This window comes from Adiantum capillus-veneris, chromosome 27 (assembly GCF_014529385.1).
Source record: "Adiantum capillus-veneris isolate H3 chromosome 27, ASM1452938v2, whole genome shotgun sequence".
NCBI classification, from domain to species: domain Eukaryota; kingdom Viridiplantae; phylum Streptophyta; class Polypodiopsida; order Polypodiales; family Pteridaceae; genus Adiantum; species Adiantum capillus-veneris.
The window spans coordinates 109,306,478-109,316,858 of record NC_140957.1 but is presented as its reverse complement, the minus strand read 5'-3'; positions in this window follow the sequence as shown (position 1 = coordinate 109,316,858).

Below are 10,381 nucleotides of genomic sequence, written 5' to 3'. Positions count from 1 at the left end.
ATAGTACCAGTGAATGCCCTACTTTTACAGTAAAATTCAATGGGAATTGCAATGCCTGTGGGAGGTATGGTCATCAAGCTAAGGATTTCATAGTATTTAAGCACGTGATGGCCAATAGACCAACCTTATCATGGACAGACACACCTCGAGTGCCTGCATTCATGCCGGCCCCACCTCTTGAACAAACGTCACAACACATGGTCCCTAGGGGCCAAAATGTTGTTCAAACGACAACCTTACCACCTCCAGTGCTAGGACTGCAACCAACACATCCGAGAATCATGTTTGTGAATCAAGTGGGTTGTGAGTCATCTATTGCTTGTTTGGAAGGCTGTGAGGAAGATATAGACCCTAATATTGCCTATGGGATTGATGCGCTTGAAGAAAGTCCACAATACTACATGGAGGACTATTGAGGACAAACGAGAGTCTCGGATGCCAAGAGACCACCTCTTCAATGCTATGAGTGTGGAGGTCCACATTGTGTGGTCGAGTGTCCTATTAAGCTACAAAATAACACCACACTAATGCAAAAAAATCAAGTGAGCACATCTACAATGCCGATACTCATGTTTAAATCGATGTGGCATAGATCATTTGATTACCCAATGTTCGAATAATCCAAATGCACCGAAGATCGCGCCATTAAACTTGATTGAGGTTACCAAGGAGCCATCACAAAGTATAGCCGTGGTACCAATAATGTACTCACATGATCGATGCTCCAAAAAGAAAATTATATTCTCGAAGAAAGAGACACGCGGCATCAATTTCCCAATCTCAGAAGAAGAAGAAAATACAAAGGAAGAGATTGCAAAAAGAAGAGAAGTCAGACCCCAGTTCAAAGACCGACATCGGGACTGGTGACGACCCCGTATATGAATGACGCTGAAGAGGATTCTGATTCAGGTTAAACCATGGAGACCAAAATGACCACTAAGAAAGAAACAACAAGGAAGATCATCATAAGCCACAATGGCCAGGATCCAAGAAGAAGATAGGAACTTATCCAGACCCTACAGAGGAGATCGAGCGGGTCAAGCAATCAATGAGTTTGGTAGAAGATACCCAAAGGGATCTAGAACCAGCACCTAGGTAGATCCAGATTATAAACACATTGTTCCCTACACAACAACAACCTCACAAAGTCCATAGACCTCTAGCCATACCTAGTGTCATCCAAGAAGAAAGTGACTTAAAGTCATGGGAAAGTGGGCGTACTCACTTCTTGTTGGAAAGAATGTTTACGAAGGGACTACCTGACCCTATCAAAGAAATGGAGATCGCATCTTCCCCATGTCAAGGGACTGAAGCCCAAAAGATGCCATTAAATATTGCCAAATTGATGGATTTCATGGCTTCAGAGGTTAGAACCACCATCATGTCCAAACTATATGGAGACCCAGAGCTATTCTTAGCTCTTCAAGATTTTCTCAATGGAGAACTGAAGGTCAGGCTACAACAATTTGCACAGATGGATGGACCTAGGGAGATGCCAATAGAGAAGGAACACTGAGATCCACAACCCAACTTAGATGAGAACCTTGTTGTAGAAATACATGTTAACAAGTTGAGACAACACTTTGAGGACGATGAATCCATACCAATCACTACCAGGGGATTAACTGTGAAGGGAATTCTTGATGGTGGCGCTGGGGTTAGCATTGTGACTAAAAATTGCTGGGAAAGTATGGGAAGACCTCACCTTGGGACCACAACCATAGTAGTAAAGATGGCCAATGGGTCTATTGTTAAACCTATTGGGATGCTAGAAGATCTCAAGATGAAGGTCTTTGAACATAAAATAAGAATTACCTTCATTTTAATGGATTTCTACAAGCACACTATGGCATCTGAGATGATCTTAGGACATCCTTTCATGAGGGAAGCAAAAGTGGTGCATGACTGGTGTAAAAACCATGTCTACTTGTAGTTCCAAGATTCTATCATTCGAGTGGATCTTGTAATTGGTCGAGCACATCCTCTAAGAAATAGATTTATAATTGATCATAGATCTGACACCATAGTTCACTCGGCCCCATTGTAGTATTGTTACACGTGTAAAGCAGACAATGATGTTGGAGAAAGATTCTCCTTATATGGATGTACTACCTGGGATGACTGAGTCGGACAATATGGATTGGGTCCACCTAGCAGCAACCATAGACACTTGGGGAAACAGGGGGACGACCCGGGTAACACCTGAGGGGGATGAAATGCCACCACTCGTACCCTTAAATATGCTAGAAGCAATGCATATAGCTTCTGATGACCTACAAGATGAAGGTTTGACTGGCATTGGAACCAGTAGCGCCTCACAAGACTATAGCCCACACGATTTGGGGTCAGAATCATCAATTTAAATTGACTCTGAGGACGAATAATCTGAGTTAAATCTTAGTACAAATGTGGGGACAAACCATTCAGGGCCCATTGGTACCCCAGATGACAATCTATCCAAGGGAGTAGAAGACCCTTCACTAGAGATCAGTTGTAATCAAAAATTAGACAAGAAGAGTAAGAGATATAAGAGGCGACGATATCAAGCAAATGTGCGTGCTAGAATAAATGAAAAGAAATCTACCATAGAATGGCTTAATTACATAGGGGCATGTGATGCTCATCGGAAGTTGGTAGATAATTGGGGTGAATACCTTCAAAGCGTTATGTGTTGTGGTCCACAACCCATTGACATTGTACAACTAGAGGCTATAGAGAAGCCACATTGAGCCGTACCGTAAGGAGACGACAAAATCGAGAGTTAACTCAACAACAGAAGGCATCGAAAGTGAAATCACAATCCATAGAACAACAAGACCCCACAGACTTACACCCTCCACCTGAACATTTCAAATCCTGCACCACAGAGGAACGTAAGGGTGTGTATACAAAGGCTCAAAGAAAACCTATCGATGGAAGCGATGGACTTTATGACGGTCCAGTTAACAGATCCTGGAGAAGAGTCCAAACCTGTTTTCATTGCCCAAGATCTAACAGAGATTGAGGAGTGTGTACTTAAAGAACTTCTCAAGGAATTCAGGGATATATTTGCTTGAACATATCATGATATGAAAGATTTTCCACCTTCTGTGGTGCAACACACAATCCCCATGAATAGCATGGCTAAACTTGTTCAGCAACAACCCTACCCAATGAATCCTAAATATGCAAAGATCCTCCAAGAAAAGATTGAAAAGCTTGTGAAATGCAGATTCATATACTCTATTGAGCACTCAGAATGGGTGTCTCTAATAGTGATTGTGCCAAAAAAGAATGGGGAACTCACATTGTGCATGGATCTCAAGAAGGTCAATGCCGCCACTAGGAGGGACCATTACCCCTTTCCATATTCAGAACATGTGCTTGAAAGAGTTGCATGGAAGGAAGTTTATAGCTTTTAAGATGGGTACTCTGGCTACAATCCAATCACAATTGTGCTAGAGGACCAAGCTAAAACAGTCTGTATAACCGAATTTAAAGTGTTCGCATTTTGTGTTATGGATTTTGGCTTAACGAATGCCCCTACTACCTTTGAAAAGTTAATAAACACTGCTTTTAGAGAATATTTGAGGGAGTTTTGCAAAGCTTTCTTAGATGACCTTTGTGTGTATTCCTCTTGGAAAGAACATCTATAATGCTTACGAAAAGTGTTTGAGAAGTGCAGATTATATCGCATCTCCTTAAACCCTTTCAAATGCCAATTTTGGGTTAAACATGGAGTCATTTTAGGGCATGTAGTGTCCAAAAATGGGATTTCCACAGATGAGAGCAAAATCAAAGCCATTGCTGAATTGCCACCGCCTACGAACTGTAAAGGAGATCAAAGGTTCATGGGCCATGTTGGTTATTATCGACGATCTATTTTAAACTTTGCCGAGATTGCTCGTCCTTTGTACAAGCTTCTTATTGAGTTCCACTGGACCGCGGAGTGTGACCATGCTTATCTTGACAAGCGCTCCTATTCTACGAGTGCCCAATTGGAATGTAATTTTCCATGTGCATATTGATGCATCAAACTTTGCTATTGGGTGTGTTCTAGCTCAACCAGGTGAACATAAATTGGACTACCCCATTAGCTTTGCAAGTCATCAATTGAATGATGCCAAGAGAAACTACATCACTACAAAGAGGAAAGGTTTAGGTATGATTTACGCAGTGAAGAAATTTTGCTACTACCTTCTTGCCAACACGTTTGTTTTCTATGTGGATCATCAAGCCTTGTTGTATCTAGTAAATAAACCTTGTTCCACGGGAAGAATTGCGCGATGGTTGTTAATTCTCCTTGAATTTGATTTTACTATTGTGGTGAGACCTGGTAAAAGACATGTCATGGTGGATCATTTGTCTCGTATAGCTAATGGTTGTTGAGATGTCGAGCTCTACATCTTGAGCTGGCATCCACTACGGGTCTTGGCCGCTTACGGCATTTACTCACTGGCGCGTTAGGTGACCGACACGGAGGATCTCTGCCAGTGATTCTACAGCTGAACTACACTTATAGTGCCAGCCTAGTATGCTTCTAGCAAGTTCACACTTAGTGACCGCAATACATATGTGCTACTTTTCAGCTTTAGCACTTAGTCATTTTTTGTACTCTCTTTTCTGTGAAGAAGAAGAAGAAGCTTTCCATCTTTGTGTGCTTTGTGCTTGTCTTGTGTAGCTCTCTTGCATCCTCATTCTTTACATGGTATCAGAGCCTGGTGCACGCAAGAGAGGCTAAGAGAGCAAGAGCATCACAATCCCTTCGTTCGCAATCCACGACCAGGTTTTTCGCACAAGTTTCTGAAGAGGTCTCCAAAGTGCAGTACACAGAGATTTACTGTACAAGTACAGTGGTTGTATGTACGCTTGATTGTGGACACTCGTTGAGTGTAGAAAGCGTTACAGGTACCACGATAGCAGGTTCAGTAGATTTGCAGGTTTTTGCATATTGCAGCTATTTTGTCTTAGTGCTTCAAGATGTCTGACGGTTTCAGTCAGATTGTTACTGAGAAGCTTGAGAAAAATAACTACCCTGCATGGAAGTTCAGAATAACTAATTTCCTAAAAGGAAAAGGTTATTGGGACTATGTAGAAGGAGACAATGAAAAGGAACCAGAGATTCCCGAGGCAAATGCTACAGCAGAACAAAGAAAAGCTTTGAGGGACTGGCAGCAAGGCCAGAGCAAAGTGATGTATTGGCTTTCTATGAGCATCACAGATGGCATGATGGGCTATCTACAGGATGCTGAAACCCCCGCCATTGCATGGAAAAACTTAGGCAGAGTGTTCGAGGTGAACACCAAGGCCAGGAAGCTTCAACTAAAGTCGGAGCTAAATCAGGTTAAGAGGAACAACCTCTCCATCAATGATTATGCTTTGAAGATCAAGAGTATCATTGAGGCTCTTGGATCTATTAAAGTCTCAGTGGAAGACGATGACATTGTCCGTGCATGCTTGGATGGTTTAGGAGATGAGTATGTACATTTTAGGTCTTCCATGAATACAAGAGACGACATCCCCGTGTTCCAAGATTTGATTTCTATGCTTATTCTTGAGGAGAAGAACCTTGACACATCTTCTTCTCATGGCAGAAATAATTCTGAACAGGCCTTCTATTCTAACTCCAACAGAGGTAGAGGTAGAGGTCGTGGTCGAGGCCCAAGGGGTTGCAGGGGCCAATTTCTGGAAGGTCAATCAAATCAAAACAATACAGGTGGCAGGGGAAACCAGTCTCAAGGCAGGGGGAGTCAAAGAGGTCGTGGTGCAGGATCAAGCAGGCAACAACATACTCCAGATAGCAGAGAATGTTGGACTTGTGGTGAAAGAGGTCACATGTCACGTGACTGTCCAAAGGGAAAAGCAAGTAGAAAGAGAGAACAGGGCAACTATGCATCTAGTAGAGATGCAGATGACAGCAAAAACGAGCGCATGTTTGTTATGCAGCATGTAATGAATATAATGACTGCAGAGAATTCCACCCAAGATGATGTTTCGTATGTGGATTCAGGTGCCTCTAATCACATGACGTCTCGTGGAGAGTGGTTTAGAGATATGCGCAAACCAGATGTGTCAGGCTATGTGCAGACAGGAGATGACACAGCTCACCCCATTGCTCATGTAGGGGACATACCTCTAAATACGAAGAGTGGGAAATCAAAGTACTTAGCAGATATACTTCATGTCCCAAACATTACAAAGAATCTTGTTTCTGTTGGACAAATGGTTGAGCAGGGTTTGCAGGTTCGCTTCAATCCGAATGGCTGTTATGTAGAAGATTTCCAGAATGGCTGTAAGCTGATCACAGAGGGAAAATGTGTGGGCAGAATGTTTACGTTGAATGTAGACATGCCTGAGGTAAAAGCTACATTATTTGCACAGGGCACAGGTGTTATGGCTGATGTTGACATTTGGCACAAACGCATTGGCCATGTCAATGAGCAGAGATTGCGCAGCATGCAATCAAAATAGATTGTAAAAGGTTTGCCCAAATTCAAGGTGGATGGTATGCATAAAGTGTGTGCAGCATGCCAGTTTGGAAAACAGTCAAAGGGCTCATTTCCACATGAGCGCAATGTATGTAAAAATTCACTTGAGGTGGTGCACACAGATGTTTGGGGTCCAACCGATACTACAAGTATACATGGTTGCAGGTATTATGTCTCTTTCATTGATGACCATACAAGGAAAGTATGGGTCTACTTCATGTGTAACAAAAGTGAAGTGTTTGGTCACTTTCAAGACTTCAAAGTCATGATTGAGAAGGAGACAGATATGAAAATCAAGACATTGAGGTCAGATGGAGGGGGAGAGTACTTCTCCAATGATTTTTCAGATTTTCTACGAATGCATGGTATACGCAGGTAGTTTACATGCAGATATACTCCACAACAGAATGGGGTCGCAGAAAGGAAAAACAGGCACATTGCAGAGGTTGCACGTGCATTGATGAATGAGAAGAACATGCCTCATCATTTCTGGGCTGAAGCCGTAAATACAGTTGTGTACATTATGAACAGGACACCTACAATTGCGGTGCATGATGTAACACCTGAGGAAAAGTTTACAGGCACAAAGCCTGATTTGGCACACTTGAAAGTGTTTGGTTGCATAGCTTACGTTCATGTACCAGATGAGTTGCATAGGAAATTGGATCCTAAAGTAAAGAAATGTATTCTTGTGGGATATTCCCTTGAACAAAAGGGGTACAGGTGCTACAATCCTACTACACGAGAATTACAAGTGAGCAGAGATGTAGTCTTTGATGAAATGAGCAGCTGGTACAGTAATGCACATGGCACTATTGGGGCTGATGTAAAAGATGATGTGGTTGTACAAAATGTGAGGCCACAGTCATAGGTTTTGAGTGGACCACAAGAGTCCTCTTCTCGTGGATCTGTTGAGAAGCCATGGAATGGTAGACTACGTACGCAGGTTACTCCACCAGCAGGTACAGGGAATGTATCACGAAAAGGAAAGGAAAAGGTTGATGAACCTCCCTTTATGGCTGATGCATCATCAGGTTTTTCACATGTAGACATGGATTCAGATGGTTCTGAACAAAGTCTTGATGAGGAATTTGGAATTCCGGCTGTCAGGACACCTCGTGTAAGGAAAGTACAAGAAGATGCTAGAGGGCAAAGGAGTGACCCAGGACCGCGCAGATCTAATAGAGTCAGAAATCCAGTTCAGAAATTGACTTATGATGGGTAACTAGCGCATCACCAAGCCTACATGGCTAAGGTGATACAAGATGTGGAGCCCACATGTTTTGAGGATGCAGTTGGAAATGTGCATTGGGATGATGCAATGAATGAAGAGATGGCTGCATTGGAAGCAAACGACACATGGGAGTTGGTGCATTGCCAAGCGGCAAGAAAGCTATTGGCTATAAATGGGTGTATAAAACCAAGCATAAGGCTGATGGTAACATTGAGCGTCACAAGGCAAGGCTGGTTGCAAAGGGTTATGCACAGACGTATGGCATAGACTATGAGGAGACCTTTGCTCCAGTGGCAAAGATGACGACTGTGAGAGCTGTCATAGCAGTGGCTGCATCTAGAGGATGGATTATGCATCAAATGGATGTAAAGAATGCCTTCTTGAATGGTGAGTTGCAAGAGGAAGTGTATATGGATCAGCCACCTGGTTATGTCGATCCAAGTTACCCAGATTATGTATGTAGACTTCTCAAAGCTTTGTATGGTTTGAAGCAGGGCTCTAGAGCATGGTATGACAGGATTGCCAAGTATCTTGTCAGTATTGGTTTTAGGAGAGCTCATGCTGATCATTCACTCTATGTACGTGAGAGTGATGTGGGGATTGTGGTCATTACCATATATGTAGATGACCTTATTATTGTTGGTGACAATGCTATGGAGATTGACCATGTGAAGGGTCTCAAACAGGAGTTTGAAATGAAAGATTTAGGAGAGTTGCGCTACTTTCTTGGCATTGAGGTGATCAGGACTCCAGAGGGTGTATGGCTATCACAAAGACAGTATGCTTTGGACATGTTGTCAAAGTATGGTATGGCTGATTGTAAGCCAATTTCTATTCCCTTGGATGTGAATGCAAAGCTGAGTGCAGAGAAGGGTGATGTTGTTGAGGATGTCAACATGTACAGGAAGATTGTGGGTAGTCTAATCTACTTGACTATCACGAGGCCAGACTTGAGCTACACAGTAGGCTTGGAGAGTCAGTTCATGCAGCTTCTGAGGAAGCCACATTTGGATGGAGTACGACGCACACTTAGGTATGTGCAAGGGACTCTTGACTACGCGTTGTTCTATGCAGCAGATGCACCATTAGCATTATATGGGTATACAGATGCAGATTGGGCAGATAGCATTGTTGATAGGAGATCTACGAGTGGCTTCATGTTCTCTTTTGGGAGTGCTGCTGTTACTTGAAGCAGCAAAAAGCAGCCTACGGTTGCTTTATCGAGCACAGAGGCCGAGTACAGAGGTGCAGCAGTTGCGGCGTGCGAGGTAGCTTGGCTACACACATTACTTGAGGACTTGGGAGTGCAGGTGGACCAGCAGATTTTCATCCATTGTGACAACCTCAGCAGCATGCAGTTGGCTAGCAACCCAGTGTTCCATGCCAGGACCAAGCACATAGAGGTCCATTACCACTACGTTCGAGAGCGAGTGTTGGCGGGCGACATCGACTTGGTCTACGTCAGCACAAAGGAGCAGATAGCGGATATCCTTACCAAGGCCCTCGGAGCTGAGAAGCTTCGATGTTTTCGGACTATGCTTGGACTCTGCGACATGCAGAGCTCGAGGGGGAGGGTTGAGATGTCGAGCTCTACATCTTGAACTGGCATCCACTACGGGTCTTGGCCGCTTACAGCATTTACTCACTGGCGCGTTAGGTGACCGACACGGAGGATCTCTGCCAGTGATTCTACAGTTGGACTACACTTATAGTGCCAGCCTAGTATGCTTCTAGCGAGTTCACACTTAGTGACCGCATGTACATATGTGCTACTTTTCAGCTTTAGCACTTAGTCATTTTTTGTACTCTCTTTTCTGTGACGAAGAAGAAGAAGCTTTCCATCTTTGTGTGCTTTGTGCTTGTCTTGTGTAGCTCTCTTGCATCCTCATTCTTTACAATGGTGAAGCCCCTACTGGAGTCGATGATGAATTGCCCGATACTTTCTTATTTTTAGTCGAGACCATGCCTGAATGGAGTGAGAAGATTGTGAACTTTTTAGTTAATGGTTTTCCACCCAAAGAGCTTCGTAAGGACATAGCTCAAAAACTGTTAAAAGAATGTGAACCTTATTCTCTCATTGCAAGAACTCTCTACAGGCTAGGGAAGGATGATATTCTTAGACATTGTGCCCGTGAGGATGAGTATTTTTACATACTGCAAGAGGCCGACATGGGTATAGCCGGAGGATGTTTCTCAGGGGAACTAACAGCTAGAAAGGTGTTGCAATCAGGCTATTGGTGGCCTACCTTATTCAAGAATGCATCACTTTTTGCAAAAGGATGTGATGAATGCCAACATTACAAGATTATGCAACAAAAGGATAAGATGCCCTTACTTCCCGTTAAAGTGACTCAACCATTTGAAAAATGGGGTTTAGACTTTGTAGGCCCAATTAGTCCGGCAGCTCATAGCACTCAATCTCGATATATTATCGTTGCCACTGACTATGTAACAAAGTGGTCGAAAGCCAGGGTGACACGTAAGGCTTATGCAAGGTGAACTGCCAAGTTTCTCTTTGAGAACATTATTACAAGATTTGGTTGTCCCTTTGAGATTGTGAGTGACAATGGCACTCATTTTATAAATGAGTGATAAAAGAAATCACTACCAACTTCATGCTAGCTCACCATAAGTCCACACCTTATTATCCACAAGCAAATGGCCAAGCTGAGAGTACCAA